The 24,685-nt window shown below is 42.8% G+C and overlaps 1 protein-coding gene across 4 annotated transcripts in view; it reads left to right on the top strand.

Annotated features, from left to right (window-relative positions):
• The window catches only part of LOC105561116 (putative polypeptide N-acetylgalactosaminyltransferase 9), a 250,839-nt gene that overhangs the window by 38,549 nt on the left and 187,605 nt on the right, over nt 1-24,685 (top strand). For 3 of the 4 annotated variants that reach the window (XM_012010820.1, XM_012010816.1, XM_012010818.1), the window contains exon 2: nt 8,711-8,926. The gene's annotated coding sequence lies outside the window, so the exon portion shown is untranslated. The remainder of the gene's footprint in view (nt 1-8,710; nt 8,927-24,685) is intronic. The other variant, XM_012010817.1, reaches the window with a different exon arrangement.

Below are 24,685 nucleotides of genomic sequence, written 5' to 3'. Positions count from 1 at the left end.
TCGCTCAATATACTCATTTTTCTACCGTACGCAGCGAGAAGTCCGCTTGTGCTACTGAAAGAAATGTGTTTAAGAATCATTGATATCATTCCTGATTTAATTTAATTTGCCTTCTCTCTTCCCCTACTTCGTGAAATCTTTTGGATAATTGTATTGCAAGTTTGGTCTTTTATTAGAAATTCCGATTTTTTACACAATATACTTACTTAGCTTAGCTCTTATAATAAGAACTGTAACATGCTTCAGAAAAATTCCCGTTGCCCGTTGCATAATCGGTAAAATTACAACTTCAAGAAGCAAACAACCGTAGACAAATTACCGATGTAATATTAACCTACGCGCTATAAAATGCGTGTGGCAACAATGTTTGCGTATTTTATATTTACTTAGTCCATAAAGTCGCAAGGTTTGGAACGATAATCACGTTGCAATCGTGGAATTTGAACACGCGTGCACGTGTAAAGTTAACCGCGTTGCAAATTTTCGGAACGCCGACACGTAATTTGCCAGTAGTTACAGATACGCAGAACACTTGGCGATGGTATCGCAAACGGTGAAACGACCTCGCGTACACGTTCTGGTTTATCACGATTATGTTGAGTTCTCGGCTTCGCGACGTTGTAAGTAGCTATTACACAGTAACCTGCTGGCAGAACGCGACAAAGTTCGTAATGCGGAAGACTCCTGCAGGAGGAACGAATGGAAAGTATCGCGTAATAAGCATCACGTTTACGTGATATTTTTGGCCGTTCTGTTTTGCTCTCTCGAGGAGATCCTCTGTCTTATGGCCCTCTCGTTTGACGTCTTGCTAGACGAGATCTAAGGGCGACCAGCATCGGTGTAGTTAATAGCATCGACTGCGGTGCAGTGGCATCCGGCTACCTATCTAGTGAAGCAACATTTCCCGTCGGAACGGAAAAGGATACACTTAATGGGCGGCTGGACTCGAATGCCAATTATCTTAAGGGCATAGGCACAGAGGCTGCCACGCGGAGCTTTTAAACGAGGCTCGATATCTGGACAGGAATATTTGAGAAATTGATATAATAAGCAGAACGAGCTCGTAATAGACATCGTTATTTCTAATTTTATCTTAGATTGAATCACGCTGCTTAAATTTGATCTACATATCTCAAGTTCGGGATTTAGGAATATTTTATCGGTTTTTTCTTTATTATCCAAAAATATTTCCCGTTGATAGAACATGCGTTGCTAAATTTCTATTGTAATTTTAGATTGGATCACTCTGCTTAAATTTAATCTACATATCTCAAGTTCAGGATTTAGGAATATTCTCTCGGTTCCTTTCTCCATTATCCAAAAATATTTCCCGTTGATAGAACATGCGTTATTTCTAATTTTATTTTAGACTGGATCACGCTGCTTAAATTTAATCTACATATCTCAAGTTCAGGATTTAGGAAAATTCTATCGGTTTTTTTTATTATCCAAGAATGTTTCCCGTTGATAGAACATGCGTACCCCTCGACACTGGCGAGAACTCGCGATTTTCGATTCCTCGCGTTCGCACGCATCGCGCAAGCGCCCAGCATCAGCGGACATAGGATACGCGACTCTCGAGTCACGCTCGAGAACGTACACAAACGTTGCTGGTTAATCTCGCCAGGAATGCGCGGGAACGTCTCGTTCTGGAAGGATGCGTCTGCTCTAAGGCTCCGTCGTGTTGGTAGCGGTCTCGGTTTAGGATCGTTGAAGATGGTGGTGGTGGGTCCTGCCGGCTCCCTCGGCCGCATATCAAGCAGCTTCAGGCATGGCGCAAGATTAATGCGAGCTCGTCTCGATGGTCGTTACGGTCCTAAGACGATTACATCCTCCTTAAGTTCAGGAGCCGTCGCCTCTGCCATCTTAATCGTCGGTGCCGTCGTATATACACCGTTCTAATTAGTTAATCCACCTTTACCTGTGCGTCAGCGTCACCGTCGTCTCGCGGAGCAGATGTTAACACGAAACGCGCACCAATTAGAAGCCATGACCTGTTACGACAGTTTAGAGGAATTTCCCGCATTACGCCGTGCCTTCCCTCGCCGCGACGCGGTTGAATATTTATTTGCATTCGATTGAGAAAGCGGCAGCGCGCGATCTCGCACTGCCGTTAATTAACGACTGGCTCGAGCACTCGTGGCCTTACACTCCGTTTCTTTTCCTTCTATCGATCGTTTAGTATTGTGTGTTTAAAACCGCTCGTAAATGAACACTACGAATAGTTCTTTCGACCGTGTTGCGTTTTGAATTTTACATCCTTATGTCGCGGACTAATTAGTGTTGCAATTACTGTCGCGATTACTTCCGTGCGCTCCTCGGCGAGGAGATACACTCGCCGGCGCGACGTGGAGCGTATACGAGAGGTAAATTATGACGCTTTCGCTAACAGATGTATCGCGCAGTTGCGCGAGCCCGGAAGTGTCAGGAATGGCTTGCTTTCGTGCAATTTTTAGTTTTCATCTACTCAGGATATATGGCGCCGACCTCCTCTGTCTTGTGTACGATGGCAGCAGCGATATACCTCGTATTTGTTTCGTTCAACTTATCATTCTCGCGAGCGCCTCTGCGCTCGCTCGTATGCTCCTCGTGCTTTGCAAATTTTCTATTCGTCAAGAGAAGTGATCGATGCCTCGATATACTCTTCCCCGCGAACTCATACAACTGATAAAAAAAAAACTTAGACAAAGAAGGACATGATGGAGCGGAATAAGGAATAGGATCGGCCGTCCAAGTTCCGCCCTGCTGGGGAGTTAGAAAAATCGAATTCGCCGGTTATAACGAAGGGTTTACGTGCAGAATTCGGTTTGGCGATATATGCGATGCACGTGACGCGTTATATCGCTCCCACGGATCGCGAAGGAATGAAAATAGAAGGGTGCCGGGAGGTCCCTTCGAGGTGAGAATTTAAACGGTTCCCGGATAAGTTAAATTAATTAAATTCCAAAGTGACTTATTATCGGCTGATAAAGCGGAAGGGAGGGGCATGAAAGACGGGAAAGAAACAGGAAATGCAATAGCTTTGTCCGGGGGGGAGGGGGGGGGGCGTGAGCAGGGAACAATTTTCTCGCGTTGCTACCGTTTCTCGTTTCCGTGGTGAAAATTTATAATGGTACATAAAACACTTGTAAAAAGGTGGAGGGGAAGGGGAAATTTACTATTAACGTAAATCCCTGGAATAAAGCAAACGCCGTTTATATCCGAGGTTTTATCGTTCTATCAGCCGGTGCCAACTCATCCACTATTCATTCTGATATTCCACGGCGAAAATGTGGCATACCGCTCGCTTAGATTCCGGCGACGAGGTTTCCTCCGTTTGTCCCTCGTCTGTACGCCGTCCGACGCCCTGCGACGGGGCGGAGCGCGCGAAAACTACGTTACCGCTTTTTCCCTCCCCGGACGGGGCGCACAATGAAACACGGGCAGGACGATGACTGAACTACGTGAGAATTGCACCTGGCGGAGACGTGCAGCGTGTCTCTTGCGCGATCCCGATTAAAACTTTATGAGCCCGCCGTGAAATGTCTCGGCGACGTCGGCCAGCTGAAATTCCCGGTCGCCTCGACCTCCGCGCGACTCAAATATTTTTGCCCCCGCGCGAAAGGTGGTTTTATCCCGGTCGTTCTCGCTTATTCGCCACTCGTCTCTGTCCGTTTATATGTATCGCCCCGCCGTATATCCCGGCCGGCTCTCCCGAGGAAACGCGGTATTACTCTCGCGAGTGCTATCAGCCGCGACAAATCGCGAGGCGACATCCGGGGTGAAATCAGAAATTCGTAACGTTTGACGAGTCGCCGTTCCTTACCGGCTTGCCGAAGGGCGCGATATTTTTCCCCGCCCTCCCGGCGATATTTCAGGCGTCCGCCGCGCGGAAAGCGGAGCGGTATACGCGTACCGGTCATGAAGATATCCCGCCGGGGAAATAGCATCTCCACCCATTACGCGGGAACACAGATAGATTAGGTGTACCTTATTCGTCTTCCAACGACCGGAACTCCTCCTCGTTCTTCATCCCTCTCTGGCCTCGTCTGGCGGCAGCACGCGCGTCCTTATCTTATCCTCGCTTTTTCACCAACCGCGAGCTTCCTCCCCCGCACGCGGGGCTCGTGTAAGCGACGCGTGCAGTTTCTCTTCGGGGGAGTGACGCCTCTCGCCCGCGGGACGCGGAATTTTTCTTTATCCCGTTCCCGTTTCCCGCGGACTCCCGGGGTCTCCTCCAGCGCGTGGCCCGCAAGTCGCAATTAATTTTCCGTCCGCGCGAGAACGCGTCCTCCCGGCGGCGATAAATCAAGCAACGGAGTTTCAATTTGGCGCAACGAGCCGTGGCCACGCCGAGAATTCTCATTACGAAACGCATGTCGTTAATCAATGGAATCGGTCGACCCCTGCGTCCCAGGCGGAAAAACGCCCGGGCTTTGTACACCGTTGCGACGTATCCCGCGGGTGTGATGGATGCGCATTTATTTCACGCCACTTGACGATTCCCGAAACCGTACGAGACTGTCGCACGTAAGAGAGCCTCGTCGTAATTACCTGTAAACTCGTACCGCCGTTCGTAGCAACGTAGAACGTTACTCGGGGGGGAAACCGCTGAGGGCATTGTGGCGCACAGATTTGCGGCATTACTGGGCGTTACTAGGCATTTTTTGGGCATTATAAAGATAAAATAGAATAATAAGATAAAGTAATGCCCACTGGGCATTAGTGGGCATTGGTGTACAAGATTTTGGTCAGCGGTCTCCCCCTCGACGTTACTTTGCTCGCTTTGGCGGAAAGTTATGAAAAATGCGGGTTCTTGCCGCGTGTTCCCTTCGTGGAGACTTAGTTTTTACAATTTTCCATCACGTCGCGATAAGTGTCGCGCTCAGTTTGCTGTATTGCTGAAGGATGAATTTCTCGTGCGCTGTTTAATCTCGATATCGACGACGGCACGGGCGGGTCGAAAAGTTTGGCACGTAGCGCAATGCCAGTCGAGTAACGAGGTCGTTTGCGCCCGCGCGCGCGCACGCTCGATCGGATAGCTTGCTCGGCATCTTGCTTACAAGACACGTAGCATCGGCAGGGGTTATCGAAAATTTAATAACGTTCGAATTAATAATGCCGGTGTTGCTGCGCGCGACGGCGGGTGCGAGAGACGGAACGCTACATCGCGGAAGAGCAATCGGGCTAATAACGCACCGGTTGGAGCGGACGGATAAATTAAATTAATCATGCATCATGCAGGAGTCGGGACGTTAGATCCGATCGTACATTAACCGAATAAGCCGCGCTAAATCTCTTCTGGACACAATCGGCTGAGACGAGACGACTGTTGTCATTGACGAAATTTATATCGATTGGGAATATCTATTTTAGTTAGATTCACTTCGAGTCAAGTTATTGATTTTCGTGTCGTAACGTTTATTCGGTTAACGTCACGCGACACGTCAATTTTCCCGGCGAATTTAAATAACTTGCGAATATGAAGTGTATTGATAAAAACGCTCAAGCGTAGCCGAGCCGTTGTCTATCCGTAAAGGAAATCTCATGAAATAAGTCGTCCTTTTGCTTCATTTCCCAACAATCACGAATTCCTCAAGTTTTCCAAACCATGCTCCGTAATTGGACACGGCGTTACGTGTTGACGAGCTTATTTCCAAGCGCTGTAAATCATCGGGGAGTCATGCCGTGTGGGCGATAGTTGCCGCTGCGAAAAAGATATTCCGCTGGTCATTAACGTCCGAGCAGGAACTTCCCCATCCGGCGGTCGTTATCGCCATTCGGAGGTTCGCTTCTGCTATTTTCGTGGACGCGCCGTTACGCCCGCCGCGAGAACGTAGCGCTTAAAGCGCTTAAGTTTTCCCTCTAGCATCAATTTTAACTTGAAATCCTAGCTCCGCGCGTGAATATCTTACGAGGACCACTGATGTAAATCTCGTATTAGAACGAAGACAGGTAATGAGAGTACGACGGGCATGGGATTTGTGTTAACTTGTACGGCTACAAGAAGTCAATTACTCTTGAAAAAAAAAACTGCAGCGTGCGGCGAAACATCGTTTCTCAATTATTATTTTTAGTTACGAATTAAAAAGGATTTCTGACTGGGATTTTCGCGGTTATTCAATTTTGTCTCTTTCATTGTTAATTTACAAAATAATATACTTCTCTAACAAAATTAAAAATATTCTGATAAAGTTAACAACGTTTCTAGATTTTTTAAATTATATGTGAAAAATGTGCACGCGCACGACGAGTACGAGTTTCTATTTAGCGAAAAAAGGTAGAGCCGCCCAACGGACCATTTATTAGTGCATCTAATAACAGTCGACAAAAAGGGAAAAAGCAATTTCATGCGATACGAATACACGTATGTAGGTTGTGAAAATGAACGAGGCACGCGCATATACATATTGTTAGCACCGGCGCTTTGGCGCTTCGGTAGCGGAGTTGTCTACGAAAATTTTAATTGGACTGCGCATATGAATATCACGTATAGCATGTCAGACCCTAATCGCGTAATCTACTCGTCTCGCTGAAAGAATCAACGTTCCTTTTAGCTCGAATTGTTTTTCCGAGCTCGCTCGCCTGCCACGCTAATACTATTAGCTCCTTATAGTCTCAGCCATTAGAAGTTGGTTCCGGCAGGAGGAACGATAAGGGTACCCGGTATCTAGACAGAGACAATGGCGCGTTGTTTTCCAAAAGAAAATAAGAACGTCCGACTTTATTCGTCGCTCAATTAGTTCTTCCAGTACCGAGTCCATCTCTTTCGATCACGCGATGCGCGAGAGAGCGGAATAGACAATTTACTCCCCATTAGTATATAATTATAATGCATAATCGATGCTCTTTCTAAAACAGTTCCTAAGACTGTTTGTTTTTCAAGAGCATTCTCTATCCTTGATTAATTTTCTCGTATATTTTTCCTTTGCCGTCGTATATTTTGGTGTCGCTTGGACGGTTTATGATGCGACGGTGAATTAGGAAGCTGCCGCGCAATCTGGAGCCCGATAATTAATCGTCCGAACAAATCCGCGTGACTCGATCATTTAATATAATGCCTGCTGTGCCAACCAAACGTGGTCACGGCCTCGCCAAGACAAATTATCGACCGACGCTCCCTACTTGGAAAACGTCCAACGTCAAGTCACTGTCTTGAGGCGCTCCAATTGTTCCGAGTTCCATTACTGTTCAGGGTCGAGCACCGCGCATGGAAGAGCTTGTAACTTGATTCGTTTTGAGCATAGAGGATCCTGAGCTAGTGGATTTTTTCACGTTCGGGCAAAAACGAAACGTGTCACTGGTTAGTACTGCACGAATCCCCGCGGGTTAGTCTCTCCCCTTTGCTCGAATTACATGGAATTCTTAAACACGCAGCGGGTAGCGTAGCGGCGTAATTGCAAAAACGCGATACGGCGGTAATTAACAAGAAATCGTGCCGCGACGTCGGAGTCAAATGAGATATGGTTTTTCACGGCTACCCCGTGCCGTTTGTGCGCGATGTCTCAGTTTTTAAACGTCGTGCTATTTTCATCCACGACCAAAGGTAGCTCTCGCGAAACGAATTCGTCTAACCGGATTTGATAATTAAATTTAAAAAATGGTATTATATTATAATTATTTGATAAAAAGCCGGGGGAATTAATTTTTCTCCGCCTATTTAAAAACCTGTCGCTGCTGTAATGTTATAAAAACATTGAAAATACGTCAAATAAAAATGGAACGTGACGATAAAAATTTGAAACTTCTTTTCAACGATACTTTTCGTCTCGCAATTGATTTAATTTAATGAAATAACGTTTATTACTTTGCTGAGCGAATCGATATAGAATTATTGATGCATTCCAATATTTTTTGACTTCGCTGAGCAACAATATTAATATCGTGATATATTGAATAACGAAGTATTTAACATATGCTGTGAAATAATATTAGTGTGTTAAATTTGCGCCATTATGTACATGTTAGTGATCGCTTTTTGAAATTACGTAAACGGCAACAATTGGGTGAAATATGAATATTGATTCGCGCAGCAGAAAATTAATCGCTTTTAATCGGATAATCGATCTTGCGGAGTGTGATAGGGGAAACAGCGCGGCCCGCAAGAGCGAACGCGTATCAACCGATCGTTATTAATCTGCGGGAATAAGGTGGAGTTTCTAATCTGTCCCTACCGAGGCACGTTTACGGCGTAGATTTAATCTGCATTGGATTTAATTAAAATCAAGTGCTTCCACAGTGGCATACTCTCGTTGACAATTGCATGCAGATTGGATTAAGCTCGGAATTAGAACGGAGGGCGAATTCACGCTCCGCGCGAACCCGGGTGCTCGTTTGTCCATATTAATATTCGAATACGTGAAACTAGGGCGAATCACGTTGTAAACTTTCGCGATAGAGATTGTCAATGGCGGCAAGATAATCCGAAATGAGCTCGGATTGTTACCGTCGCCTGCATGTGTGATAGGTAGCTCTAATTTATTTTACCATTGCGCAACCACCCTTTGACATCGGATTAAGCCGTTCGTTCGGCGCCGTTTAAAAATGCGTGGGTTAACAGTGTTTTATATTTAAACCGCGTCTCGCGTCTCCCGGGAGTGGGACCAGCGATGACGCTTTTATGCTACAAACTCGCCACTTGCGCGACGATATTCGACGATCGGAGTTTCCTGAACTCTAAACTTTCAAACGATTTGCCCGTACCTAATCGGAACTTTCATTTCTATTGCAGATCTAGGCAGCTGCTGGTTTGGAAATCTCGAAGATCTCTCGCTTTCCCGCGCATATTCCCTGCGTACGTAGGAGGCCCAAGTTTTCGCCGATAATCCGACTTAGCATCTGCCGCTTAACAAGGCAAGTATAATTATCGGGGATACGAGAAGGACCATTTCGTGAGCAGATACCCGCCTCGTAAGGAGCGTCTCGGATAACCTGGTCGGTTCCTAAGGTACGTAGCTTAAGTCTATCGTTCTCTCTCTCTCTCTTGATTGCATCGGTGGATGACTATGCCAGATACGATCGTCCTTGTGGCGTATCACACCGATCGAATCTTCGCTAGGACTTTCCTACGTTATCTACGATAATAAAACACCTCTAGATTGACGTCATTTTTAGATAACAAAGTTGAAGCTACAGATAAGAGACGTTAACAAGCTTGTTACAGGCAGACAGATTTGGATATTTCATTTACTAGTAGCAATGTCTTTCGCGAAAATTCGCGAAACTTCTTATTTAGTTAAATAATATATACTGTAACTGCATCGGTTACTGATGAACATTCGTGCAAGATGTATTTGTACGTTTAATTGATTTCTCAAAGTCTCGTTCTCCATATTCGTTTCGTGGACAGGGCTTTTGAATGAATAACTGTGATCAGGTTGTTAACTCGGTTATTGACTTTATTCTCGTGACGCATAAAGAATCGCTAGCAGAAGAGTATTACTATTTTTTCGCCAAATTATATGCTCTGAGCGATGCGACAAGCCGAACTGCAGAAATAGAGGGAAAAGGGTTTGTGTACTCGTTACCTGTGAACGAATATATGAAAAATGCATGTCGTCGAGAGAATCGTTATGCTAATTTGTCAGGAAAGCTATGGTTTCGCACGTTGAAGTTGGTACGTGATCTATTCGTCAGGGATACACACCTTTGTACGTACGTTTATTCATACATATACATGCCCGCTGTAATTAAAGCTGTCCATTAGATCGATGTGACAGGCCGTTTCTTCGTTTGCTCGATCCACTTCTGTTGCGTGTCGCTTCGATTCCGATTCTGATAGAGATGTATTCAGTATTCAGCGATTTCAATCTGCAGAAAAGTACAGTAGGGCTAATTCTATGTATAATCAACTTACAATGGCCGTTCTCCAGTAATTAATTATTGTATCACACGATATTTTTTTGCCACGATGAACAGTGGTATAAAATAGTATGTTTGCATCACTCTCTCGGCAAGGAGCTTTTTGCTTTTGACATGTACATTTACAGCGAAACATCCCATTTACAAATATTTGAATTATCGTGCATGCTGCAACATCAAGGAACAGCTGCGTTTTCTAATTATGTTTATGATTTTTAGCGCTGGATAGAGCTTTGCACTCGGTGGTTATTAACGTGGGAATTAACATAAAAGAAAATTGAAATTATAATCGCTTGTATACCTCACGTCCCGGAATTTGAAATGATTTCAAAAGGGATTATACATTTTTTGTTTGCCGTTTTACTATCTAATTGCGAAGATTCGCGCGACAGATTTGATTCCTGTTCAATTTATTAGTAGACCAGTTGTCCGTCTCTTAATTATGTTAAATTTTGTAACGTGTTAATCAACGTATCCAATTTGCGGGGATTCCTGACCTTTGTCAATCGCGATTGCTTGTACATACGCTTCTATTGATAATTATGCGCGAACATACCGTGCTTATCGCACAGTTATTTATATACTCCGACGTGAAACGCAAAAGGGAACAATCGATCGCTTCTGTAACTCAGCCACGTCGGCCAGCCTTGAAAATTCTGGACTTCATTTCCGCTCCCCGCGATTTGAGTTATACTTGGCGAGACTAACGACCCTTTAATTATTCACCTCTAATTGCGAATGCTCCTTGTTACTGGTACGCATGCATTATACGTGGAACGCGTGTTACATCCGTTTTCACGACTACGGTACCTTTCCGTTTCATCCTAGTGAAATTCAAATTTTTTAAGTGCACACATTTATTAAATATTAAAACACGAATACCAACAAAGAGATAATATACACACGACTTTATATATGTATATACGTTTACGTACATGCGATTTTATATATGTGTGTATGTGATTTAAACTATCTTGATCAAGGGTCTTTTACGTTGAGTCTTAACATCTTTCAAAATGATAGATATTTATTGTTACTTAGATACTATCAAACTCGTTTATCGTAGTTGATTCGATACGGTGTCAATATCGATCCCCTTTGTGCTCTAATTTCTGAGATCGCATTTATAGCAATCGCTCCGCGAGATTGTGGGTATAACAATTTTACGCCTTGGTCGATGTACGATCGGTTTTATGATGCGTTGGATTATAATCCCAGTCAATTTTACGATACAGGTGAACTAACGTATCTTCTGATTTATAGTAATTAGATTTATTCAATGCCTTGCGATACGATCAAATTAACCGTTAATTAATTTTCAATTCGCCTTGATGCGTGACGTATGGTTTAAGCGCAATTGTTCAAGTTATGAATTATTAATGTGTGCACCAATATATTAATGATAATTTACTTTGTTCTGCATGAAGTATATACAATATATTTTTTCAACCGAATCAAACTTATCCGCTTGTTAAATATTTTTGAATTTTCCACTACTCTGGTCACATTATTAATTTGATAAGAACCAGTCGATACGATTGTTTAATAGAAATATAATTCTGGATTTACCCGCATGGAGTAGAGAATCGTTTCTATAAAATTATTACGCAATTATTTTGTTCAATAAATTAACGCATTTATCAAGATTTATTATCATAACTATATTTATATTTAGATATAATTATAATAATTTGAATATTGGACACAAATAGAGTACGAATAATACAGCATGAATTATACTACAATACAATTAATAAATCCGCAGAATGATACACAAAACATAGTAACAGTCACGGAACAAAGTAAAGTAAAATATTAAGTACAGAATTTTCAATTTCGTAGGCGGGACAACGGACAACGAACGCTCAACGTTTTTTTGTTGTTTTTCTCTCGGCGCGGTGACGTACGACATTTTTGCGTGCCATCGTGTATCTGAAGATCGCCGCGCTATCACTCGCTCACCGAACGTTGGGCCGGCAGGCTGCAGCGAGAGTCGCTCCGTGTGTCGTATTACTTTTGCGTTATCGGTTTCCAAGACGCGATCGCGATGAATGTGAAGATAAAACGCTATTGATTTGTACACGTTTAATATTAATACGTAACGTTCGTCGACTAAATATTATATCAACGTAAATTTCACGAGACTAACTCATCTAATTGTAAAATATGAATATAAACTGTGGTAATTTGTCGCGATTACATCTCGTTTACGCACCGTGCTTTGAAATTATCTGTCGATTTCGTATAATTTATTTCATTTTCGGGAAAAAAGAAAGAAATTTGTACGGCTGTCGCATTCGCGTTGTAATTCGCTCTGTCGTTGTTCGCTAATTCAAAAGTGATGTATCCATTCTGCCGAATAAAAAATGCAAGTGGTTAGTTTGTATAATTTGTACGACAATCACGAGATATTTGTTAATAAGATTTCGTGCGTTTCGCGGTATTTTATCGCGTACGGGAGTGCCCGAAATCGCCCGAAAATTTCGCGCGATCGATGATTTTCGCGAGTTAGTGTTGTGTGAGTGCCACAAGGAAATCTGAGAGGAGGAGGAGGCTTGGGAAGCATCGGGCAACGGCGGAGCAAGGGGTGAGGTGAGTGTTTTACATGTTTATAATATTTATAAAATTCTGTGAGTTTATATTTAAAAGGAAGACTATTTTTTCGTATTCTATAATTATTTTAATAAATACCTACCTGTATTTTGAAAAATATAAAATAAATATATGTAATAAAATAATTTCGATTTTACATAATTATTGTATAATAATCATATACATATTTGTATTTTTACAGTTGAACGTATATAGTTAACGATGTACAACTCTGGTCTTGCGAATCGTATCAGTGAGTTATAAATTACTTTATATTTTAAATTGTCGTTGCATATACAATACCTTCTTTACATGTGTACAAATTCTTGGAAATATACAATGCTTAACTATAAACTGCGCGCGCCAAGCGCGCGTTTTGTCATTTCTAGTAATATAAATAATGTATAATTTTCTATTTTAACGCACACATCAGGCACATATTAATATAATTCTATGAATATTATAATTTATTATTTTTCAATACGCTTTTATTCTTCGCTATCTATAGATGAAATGCAATTTACTTTGGAGCGTTACCGCGTTTATCGCAAGTCAGTCTAGCGGGGAAAAAAGTCTAAGTTGTTCTAATTTCAAATTTAAATTATCACCTCTCGTTTTATACGGAAGGCTTCAAATTGAAAGTACTTTTTGGGCGTGAAGTCGCGACGGGGAACAACCGGGCAGCCTGTGTGCGTGCGCGCTTCTTTTCACTGGAATGCCATGACGACGAGTGACCCGAGAGTGACGGAATTGTTCGCACTTTATTCCCCATTCCATTATTCGCGGATCGTGGAAATCTCATGCATCACAAAAGAACGACCGACCAATGAATTTACCTTGCGTACTCGTCCGCCTACGTATTACTAATTCATCATCCTTCGATGTGTTCCACTCCTTCTCTCTCGCACTCGAAATTGCAAAAGTCTTACGTACGTGCATTTCAAATACGATCGAATGCCGAAATTAAAAGTGAAAGAATTCCAATTACTGAAGTAACAATTACACAAATGGTTTCGTGAAATAAATCGTGGAGCAAGACGTAAATGGTCGGAGTTACGACTACAAAAACACGAAATGTAAAACAATTTTATCCATTGATTTATTGATTTTAATTGTTCGGACATGCTCATTAGATTTAATTTAGTTATTTTAGTTATTCCGTATCGCGAATGTTCAGTCTGCACGGAGAGAGCTTTCTCTTAAAATTTACCCTGAAAATTGTGTAATCGCGGGACAACGTGGCATTTTTAACAACTTTATGAGAGTCTTTTTGAAATGTTACCATACATTTTACTAGCGAATGTATACGAAGTATAATTACTGTATGGTAAAATTTCAGAAAACTCTCATAAAGTTTTTCAAAACGCCAACGTTGTCCTACGATTACATAATTTTTAAGGGAAAAATTCTCTCTCCGTGTCACATGCCTCGTTGCTCGACACATGCGACTCGATTCATCCCCACAGCATTCACTTTGCTTTCCGCATATTTTATTACCGAGCTCGTCAAACACTTTCATTTATTCGCTCATCGATTTCACATCCGCCGTACGATGTCCCGCTCAGAGAAGCGCGGAACAAGCGGAAGTGATTTCGACCACATACTCGTAGATGACGACGGAGATCTCGTAGGCTCGTCGGTTTCGACTATTCGCCACTGTACGTGCTATTCGCGAATGCACGATAGACGCGCACAACGCATCTTCGATTCACGCTTCTCGACGGCTTATCCGCGTCTTTATTCTAGCTGACTATTTTCGCTGACTGCGATTTCACGTGCATGTCGAATCGCGACTTTAATCTCTTCTCGCATGACACGTGTATACCGATACGTTCACTTTCACGTACCGCTCATCGCCGTTTCCTTCCTCGCAAATCTATGCAACGTCTAATCGATCGAACAAGGCTCTCTTAAGTTTCGCTTAAATTGAAGAATAAACGCGATAAAATATAGGCGCGTAAATATTTGACAAAAGGGTTAGGCGAGCGCGCCTAGGGAAGACTCCGTCCATTTAGCTCACATTCAAAATTCTTTAGACGTGACGAACGCGACCGTCAGCCTGGCCGAATTAAAAATCGCGCGAATGGAATAAGAATGTTTATGTAAATTTGCTTAAAAGCGGCCGCAATTAGCCGCCCTTTCGGCATTGCAGTCATGCCTCCCAATTAATAAGCCGGCACCGTAGCCCGCAACGCGTCGCCTTCGACCGCTCGTTTCGGTTTTATATTAGTTGTAACGTAGCGATAGAGCGCCATTTGCGCGACTAACGACGTAGTTATGTGTCCGTTGTGTTTCAATCCGTTATTGCGCCGTCGTTTGATTAATACAAAGGGCGCAATCGATGAAAGCGACTGCCGCGGGGTCGCGCCGTAACAGTGCAATTAAACGTATTCCAAGAGCTTCCGTGTGAAGAATACAATAATTCTCAGCAAACGATACAGCTGTAAAAAATATACTCGCGCGTTTCAAACCGTTATTACAGCCGCTGTTTGATTAATACAGAGGGTACACTCGCCGAAAGCGACCGCGCGGCGCTGAATCGCGTGTAACGGCGGTGCAATTACCGCACGAAGAAGATACGTAAAAAGATTATGGCATGCTAAATAGTATATACGTTTCGAAATAGCACCGATCGCGGAATCTCGCGAGACACTGCGATTCGAGTACGGTTTGCAGCGTGCAATTGCTTCGTTTGATCGCGACCGTAAAGAAATTTCGACGCGGAATAAAGCGGAAAAATGTCCGGGCGCACGCAAATGTATCCGTAAAAGCTTTCGCGCGCTATACGCCGCGCACGTTGTTTCCCGAATTCGCCGTTACGCCGAGTGCGGCCGCCGTGCAATTAAAAAGAATCTATTCCGTGAAAATGGTGAGCGTATCGGAAGATAACGAACAGCTACGGACTATAACGGTTACCCGCTAACAATAACATTGTAACGTTGGACGTTGCGCAATATGCATGTTAACGATAGCGCACGCTGCGCGACGCGATTATTTGCGGCTTAGGTCTATGTCGCCAATTAGTTTTTATCGTCGCGCGACCCTGTAACGCTCAATATTTGCGATTGTATAAACGAATCGTTTCCTCCCGCGTAATAATACTGACCCGTTTGCAAATCGTTAATTTAAACTTTGTAAAGCAATCGGCTTTATAATAGGTTTCACACACACACTTTATTTCCCTCTGCTCGGCGAATGTATGGTTTTTAAGTATTGCTATTTGCATACACGTACCAAACTCAAAAATTGAGATAGCATATTTCTATTGTGATACCCCGCTCGTAATATCAAGCCGTAACGATGTCGCGCGAGTTGAAAAAAAAAACTCGCACGCGCGAACGTTCAGTTTTGCACATTCGTACTACTTTTCGCCGGTAAATTGAATTACACGTCGCGAATAATGCCGCGGAATTTAAACGAATTTCAATACCCCGCAAAGCGAAAATAGCGCGGATTATACGCCGGGCGATGTCAACCTTTGTACTTTACATCATCATACCGCCGCAAAATTACGAGCGTTATCGCGATTAACGGAGCGCATTTGTTGGACCGAGATCCCATACACATGTTAACCCTTTAAAATTAATCCGTGCGACAGATTTCACATCGATTCTCTGTAACGCCGTATTTATATAACCCGCGCCGCTATCATCGAAACGTTACTGGTCGGGCAAAAGCAGATATCGTCACAACGTAACGATAATTAATATCGAGTTGTATGAAGTTCATATTGAAACGTTTTGGTTGCGATACCCGGGACCCGCGCTGCATTTTGCGAAATGCACGAAAAGATTACACCGAGAGCGCCTCGCGCGAGCGGCAGATTTGATTCGGCCGGGATGCCGCGAGCTAACATGACGTTTCTTTTTATTGATTCATGCTACTTCGCGCCTGTTTGCGAAACTTGATCTACTCAGCGGCCGTTAAAACCTGGACGTCGACGACAGCTGTCGATAATCGCCGCTTCTCGTTATGCTGAGAGTTCCCTAGGGTCTAGTAGGGTTTCCCCTTTCGCCCTCTTTCACCGTCACTGTCTGACATACATGTCGACATTGATACCCGTTAAAAATTACGCGACACTCTTTTCGTCGAAGACCGATCTTACTTCGATCATTTCATTAGACGGATCATCTTTGACAATTTTGTCGTATACCCTCGCGAGGTATACCCAGATTTAATAGTCGCACGAGAGAATTAGGGGCAGTTAAAATTAAGATCATAATTTTTTTTTATTCTAAAATCTTCTTAATACAATGAACGTTCAAATAAAACAAGAAAAACATAAAGAACTTAAACATTTATATTTCTTTGGTATCGAAAACTAAAGTAGGAAAATTATCCGCTTTGCCCAGAGGGGTCGGGCAAAGCGGATGGGTCACTCGGGCAAAGCGGATGGGTCACTCGGACAAAGTGGATGGAGCAAAAAAATCAAAACAAATCACTATAATTAATCTTGGCAATCTTTACAGAAGTAACTGCCACGTCCTCGATATGCAGTGCAGCCTTCATGTGCCCATCTGGTGCACACTGGCTGCACTGGATCCAGTCTTCGGACGGCGGATCGGTATATTTTGCAGAACACACAAAACATGAGAACTATGAGTTCTCCTTATGTTTAGCAAACTTCGTTCCATTTTTAGCTCGTTTCCTTTCTACACGGCTGCAACTAGAGCAATTACAACATGGCCGGGCAAAGAGGATGGGTTATCCGCTTTGCCCCCATCCGCTTTGCCCAAAGGACCTACTTGGCGCAAACTTGGAAAGGTTAAAGTGGGTATGAGTAATAAATGAAATATTTTATATTTCAATAGAGTATTAAAAAGAGAGAATTCTTGTAAAAAAGCATTCATAGTGATTAAGGAACAATTACTATTAATAATGAAGGTACATACCTTAGCGAAAATTGTAAGAAATCATACAAAATTTATTATTTCTCTTTAAAAAACTAACGAGAGCAACTATATGATTTTTCACACTGTTATGGCGTCAAGTCCGATCGCTCATACTATCTGCTAGAAACTAATAGCGCCTTCTACTATGTACGAGCAAAAATAAAGCCTATCCGCTTTGTCCGGGCTTCTCCTACCGTTGACGGAAAGTTCGTATGCAAAGTTGATTAAACTCTGTCAATTTGTTTTTCGATATGTGCTTCAAATAATTAGCCGGCATTTTTTCTCTGGCAATCACAACGTTCGATCCTTTCTAATAGACGTGCAAATTGAAACAGTGACATAGGAATTGCCAAGCTTTCTCTTGTGGAATGATGTGAATTATTGAAGAGCGAGGTGTAAAGTGCTGAGGGCATTGTGGTGTATTTTGCGGGCGTTACTGGGCATTACTAGGCATTTTTGGGCATTAGTTTGGGCATTAGAAAGATAAAATAAGATGATAAGATAAAGTAATGCCCACTGGGCATTAGTGAGCATTGGTGTACAAGATTTTGGTCAGCGGTTTCCCCCTTGTTTAAGAGATTAAAGCTATCTTTTATTTGTGAGACGACCGTCTAGTGAGAGAAAGGTCCAGAGTCAAACCCTGGCTGAGGTAAATTTTTCGCAATTTAAAAAATTAAAATCATTTAGACACTAACATCAGTCTTGGCTCTTATATCCTTTGTTACCCCGTGTCTGCGATTTCACATCAGAGCCTTATCGATTTTGTTTATCTTATTTTTATCTTATATGAATACTTTGGACAAACTGAAACTTTGAATTCTATTTCTCGAGAATCCATCACGTAGATTACGGATTATAGCATTATACCGGTAGTTTGTAAGCAGATCCGATATGCGAATATTTCCCTCCGCTATCGTGAGCGAAGAATGCGATAGTACACAGGGCTGAACGAGGGAAACCAAATCTCCTGGGGTCCATAGAAAAGCGAAGAGCGTCGGTTGTCACGCCTCAGCGAGGTCAGGGTCGCCTTTTCATCGCCGATAAAGTTGCATGAACGCTGTCTCCTTTTCCCCCCCGATTCCGTATCTCGAGCGATCCGTTTAAAATTTTAAGGCGCGTCGGCAGGAAGGGACTGAAATGAAACTTCCGTTTTAGCACTGCCAAGCCGACCGGCGAAATCGAAACTCTGGGACGATTTGTGCGATTGGATGGGCAATTGCGAATTTTTATACGTATCATCGAGAAATATGATCGAGAGAAATATGAGAGAGTTAACAAGAAATTCCGTTAAATGGAGTACCAGCTTAGAATGAAAAAAAAATGTGAAATATATTTTAATGTAGAACTGGGAAAATACGACATATTATATATGACCGATAAGCTACGAGCGATGTACTTAGAGTTTCGTAATACATATCTTGAATAATAACAGGATTTAATATCATATCGGTTACGTCCGTTGGAGCCGCGTATCTTTAAATATTGCTCTACGTGTTGTACGGCTTCGAAATGCCTCAGTGACAATCAATTCAGCGATTCCGATTGAGGCGGCAAGTCAAGTTTGTAAATTTGCTTGCAAACTTCATTTGAAATTCAAGTTAATATATCTCGAAAATTGTATAAATGTTGCATCGTCGCGTCGCCTCGTGTCGCGGAGTCAAAATTTTCTCCAGTTTACTCGCTTTTGATAACTATGTACCGTCACAGAACTACGGTGGGTGGTTTGCGAGTGAGCGAGAGAGAGAGAGAGAGAGAGGAGAGAGAGTTGCGAGGCGGTTTTCAGCTCGTTGGGTGCCTTTGTGCTCCGAGGTCAAGAGAACAGTGCAGGCAAGATTATCTTCCTCCCCCATTCCTCGTCTCCACTTCGCTGTGTACAGCAGCCCCGGCTGAAGACGACTCTGCTGTTTCTTCAGTCATCGTTTTCGCAGATTCCCATCGCGGCTTCCTCTTCTTCTGCCCTCTGCCCTTTCCTATTCGCCATCGAGTCGCGGATTTATCCTACACCGGTATCTTCTTAAGACCCATTATCAAGTTCCTCCTTTCGGCGAATATCACTCGCCGTCCCTTTGTTCCCAGGTATCTCTATTGACTCCTATATCGCTCTAGCACTTCCATCATCGTACGCGTCCACGGTTATTCATCCATTCATCGCGCTTGCGTTCGCATTCTGTGTTGCTATCGCCATCCCTCCATTCGTCGAGTCCCTTCCAGTTTCACTCTTCATTTTCTATTCTTATTCTTTCGTTTTCACCCTCGGTCCCTCTCCCACGGCGCGATTTATCAAAGTGGGCGATATGGGGTAAGCTCCACGGTTATTTGCCTCCGGAGACTTATAATGGCCGCTTTACTGCTCTCGTGAATAAGTACTTCCTACTAAATAACATCCGCGGGAAAAGAGACGGCACGATGCTCCGCGGTCCATTACACGCCGCGCAACTCGCCGGAGTTGGACGCGAAACCGCGCGAGAGGAGAGAGAGAGATGCGGTTTGACCCTCTTGTCGGGAGGGCTGTATTTTTGTGGATAGTTAATACGGTAGTTAATACACACGGGCAAGAGGCGCGAATGCAGCTGATGGCAGACGGAGTAATTACAATCAGGCGATGATCGTTTTATTTGATTAGCTTTTCTCCTGCTTTCGCAATATGTAAACAGCAACTTAATGGAACGGAACTTTCACTGCTGTACAGTTTATTTAGATATTTTCAAGAAACATACCGCGCATTTTTTTAACCGTGGAACATTATAATTAGTGAAATTATTTACTGATGCATCGCGTTTATTTATTACGTAGCTCGGAATATTTTCTATCACTCGATTTACGTGCAAATGTTTAAACTATTAATTTCACGTGTGGAATTTAAGCTCCAGTTAGATCTGTTGCAACCATGTCTCTTTAAAAAATTGATAAGTTGCAACGGAGAACCGGGAAATGGGGGGGGGGGGGAAGCGCTACACAGCTCTGTGTCGATCTGCATATTTGACGTATAATTCGTATGTACAACGCGATCCGTATTGCCGAAAGGACTACGTGTCCAAGTCAGCGACATCTCACTGACGGGATCACACGGTCTGCGGCTGGTACTGGGAAAACCCAATTTGCGATTCCCTCGAATACTGCAAGGTCTTGTCTTCCCCTTTCTCGGCCATGTAACAATCGTCTCCTCGATCTTGGAGAGTTTCGACGCAAGTTGCGCGCCATATTGCGAAGTTATGGAATACGAGGTTACGAACGGCGAAGTGACATCATCTATCACGTACTAGGATGCAATTATTCCGACCGAGATTAACCCAAGAGGAAGGAAGGGTCGTTGCGCGCTCGGAGGAGCACCATCGTCGTTTTGTAACCGCGCATCTCCCGATGAAAGATGGACGCCGATGATATAGAAACGTTGAATAATATTAATGTTGTCCCCGAAGCATCGAAATTTATGATTAACGAATAGAACAAGTATACTTGTTATCGACTATAAATATAATATTCATGAAATCGATGCGAAAAATTAGAGATAGAAAAAAAAATGTAAATGAGGCTCCTATATAGACAACTTAAATTACGGGAAACAATGTTGGTCGTTGAGATGTTAAAAAGAAAACGTCAACCAATTTTCAATGTTAGAAATCATATAACATCGCAATACAATTGTGCAATTGTTACGCGATTTCTAACATAAAAAATTAGTTTATACCGAGATTATATATAATTTCTCACCACTTTCAACTGGATATTGGCTCACATTGCCTATACGTTTCCTTTTTAGCATCTCAACGACCAACATTGTTTTCCGTAATTTGAGTTGTAAAAAATGATATTTTTATCAATTTAATTAATTTTTCAATATTCACCATAAAGTCGCGAACACTTTTCACATTTTTCTAGTAAATCACTCGCGCTTCACACAGTGAATTTTACTGATCCAAGTGGTAATTTTATCGACAGTGAGTGACTCGGAAAAATTTAGCACTGACAAGACCAATAAATTCTTAACTAATCGTCAATTTATTAGTGACGCTTGCACATAATCGTGTAGAAATCGCATTTGGTTGTGACGTAAGATGGCAATCTACATTATGCGGCAAGGAAATTAACCGGAGTAAGTGTCGTGTGTAAGCGGGATAATACCTTCAACGAACATTTCGCGCTGCGGGAGGACTTATGGCAGCAAAAAACTGGACATTATTCTGAGTTAGAGGCCGACGGAAAAACTGATTGCTCGTTTCAGCCCGATATCTTTGCCGTTCCATAACGATCTTCGTGCACGGCTTTTTGCAGGAATATCGTTTTGTACCGATAAATCTGCATTATACCGTCCCGATCGTGGTGGCGTAGTGGGAGACGGCGAAGCCCGAGTCGCCGGGGTCGTTAAGCTTTCTACCATCGTACGTGTGAGCTTAAAAGTGTTATAAAAACGGCGTTATTTGATCGATCGCGAGGCATTATTTATCATTACCGTGGATGCACGATGTCAGCAATCTGTAAGCCGAGATGTTTGAGCTGTCGTGGCTCTACATAATCGATTAAACGTCGTCACGCATATTGGCGGAAGATCTATCAGATCGATACGCGTTTATGAACATTTTACGAACGGTTCCGCTCTTGGCTAAATCCAGAAAAAGTCGCGTTAACGGACGTGCAATAAAGTTAAATGGAGAAGAGGCGGAAATTCTCACAAGTTAAATTATTCCGTAATGTTGTTGAAAAACGGCTCTTCCAATTTTGATAACGGCAGAGTGTTTAGTTTCTTTAAATATTTGATACCGCGTGCGCAATGGATTGGCAATTTATTTATCCGGTGACTACGAATAATTCTTACTGACGTTCGGAAATAAAATCTCGAGCGTCCGCTAACGACTTTCATCTTCCGCAAGCGGCAATGCGAAAAGTTGATAAAATCTACGGACTCGTCTGTCATGTCGTATTCTGGTTGTGATGATCGAGGATATCCCTGCTCCCAGCAAACCTTCCTTAACGCCGATAATATTTCAATGCTGGGTCAGGTGGTGAATATGGCGGCGCCGGGAGAGGGCAAAGGTTAGAAGAAATTACGGGAACTGTCGATAGTCATTGCCCGGAAAGCTGCCAACGAATCGGCCGAGATTAATCGTCGGGCGACGTGAGGCAAAATTTCGCTGCAGTTACATGAGCGAATAAATAAAATCTATTTATAGAGAATATGATGTATGTTGTAACGTATTATGGCAGTTGAAACATCGCGTCTCTTTTTTGATAGAAAACTTATCTATGCGATAGCGATATATCACGCGCGCGAAAGATCTTTTGTTATTTCGTCAAATATCTACATAGGTTTAACAAGTTTTTTTATTTATTGTTGAATATGAGAAAGAGAAGGGAGACAGAGGGGAAAAAGAGATAAATTTTTACGCAGAGTGCGGAGATTAAAAAGATTATTTCTAGCGATTTTAATTTTCAGAGATTTCTAGAGATTTTTAATTCACTTTATTTGAATAGTTGTGCGTTGTTTCGCATTTCGGCTGGAAGGAAAGTAGATATCAACTGTTATTCGAAGTGTAAAACCGCAGCAATCCCATTTTCATTAATGTAATGGAACGCCGAAGAATTATCTCACAGGCGATGAGAAGATGTCCGCGACAATCATAAAGAGGTAGACCCGATCAATGTTTTTATAAGAACAAAAACTGCACACAGGTGTATGTGAATAAATTAATAGCAAAGTGGAATGCTCTGATAGCATTAACGTTCCTCGAAGCTATTTTATTTTAAATTTAACATTTTATTTGTGCAAACTGACTGGATATCAACTCCTAATCGATCTCTCGAATAATTATTACACGTTAGAAATTAATTTGTTAAAACATAATTTGGCCTTTTTTTTATTAAAACACTATTTGGCTTTTTGTATTTGTATTTATGAGAGAAAGTGATACGAAATGGAATCGTGTAATTTGATATAGAATTATGATTCGATGAGATTGCGTGAGTCTTTTTAACGAACAACGACGAGGCGTCCGGTTGATTCTCATAGAATTTCGCCGTAAATAATGCATCATTCGTCGGACCGTTTGGCCGGTCAGAAATATGGCGGGCATAAAAGTGATGTAAGGCCGAGGAGAAACGGCTCGTTCGATCGGCGGGTGGTAGCTCGATGCTTCCTGGGTTGCGTATGGAATTTCTGGGATGGAAGGCTCTTCCTTCCTTCCCTAGAAGGTTTCCTTCTTCGTCGGTGAATTTAACTCGCGAGCGGCAACCGATACGGATCGACGGCTATGATCGTTACGCCAGGTAGGAGTGGGAATTCGAAGGAGCATAGTAATTTTTTAAAAGCGCCAAGCCTATGGGCGAAATCCTCAAAGAGGTTTATTTTTCACAAGAGTGGTCTTTAGAAAGGAGGGCCCCGATCAACGTTGCGCATTTTGACGAGGTTTAATGGTTAAACGATGCTTTCGACGTTGATAAATATTTCTATTGTGCGTATAAAAACTGTAACTTGTTGGAAATATCTTCTAAGAGCATTTAGCGGGAACATTATTTTTGTAAAGATCTAACGTTAACCCAGGATTTTAACAATAGAATTTGCCATATGGCACATATATATTTTTTTCTTCCGAGTAAAATTGAAAATGTGTTGAACCACGCTGCGTTATGCGCGAGAAAAGTGTTCAACTATTACAAATACGTGTCATTGGCGAATTATGTGGAGGAATTACTTTGCTTCATACCGCGACGGCATTTGCAAGCGTACTACACAATTTTTGTTGGCCTGGTAGTGGCGATGGAGTCGAAAATAAATTGCTTTTACCGTCGGCAAATTTAGTTCCCAGCGGCGACCGATGCGGATCGATGCCCGTGATCGTTGCACTTGTCGGGACCCTTCGGAAATGTAGTAATTTTTCGCAAAGGGGGGGAAAGCTGCAGCCAGCCATCGGGCGAGCATTCCGAGGCCACTTTTTACGCTCCACGTTAAACGAACCGGAATAAAGAGTCCGAAAATATGTTTTCTCTCAAAATAACGGCTTCCTTAATTCGGCCGGGGTGGTTTTGCGCTCTATCGTGCGGGATAATATATTAAGTTACGTCGCGATATAACGCGGGAAGTGTCGGCATTACTTTTGACGGCGACCTTGGGCGGCTTTCGTGCCGCGCTTCCGCGTCGATTTGAGATATCGATTTAAGATTAGGAAGCCGCCCGATGTGATTACACGCAAAAAATCATATTGCAATATCTATCGATGAATCTTGCTAAATGTCACAATCCATTACTTCACGCTCCGTCTGACACGTTGACATCTACTACATTGCCCTCGATATTCCGATATTCTCGTGTCGCCGACGTGTGATATTCATGGTAGAGTACCTGCGAACAATGGCCCACACCAACAAGA

Source organism: Vollenhovia emeryi, unplaced genomic scaffold (assembly GCF_000949405.1).
Source record: "Vollenhovia emeryi isolate VEMERY1.0 unplaced genomic scaffold, V.emery_V1.0 DF939211.1, whole genome shotgun sequence".
Lineage (NCBI taxonomy): Eukaryota > Metazoa > Arthropoda > Insecta > Hymenoptera > Formicidae > Vollenhovia > Vollenhovia emeryi.
Note: the sequence above shows the minus strand (reverse complement) of the source record. Positions and strands in the feature narration are given on the sequence as shown.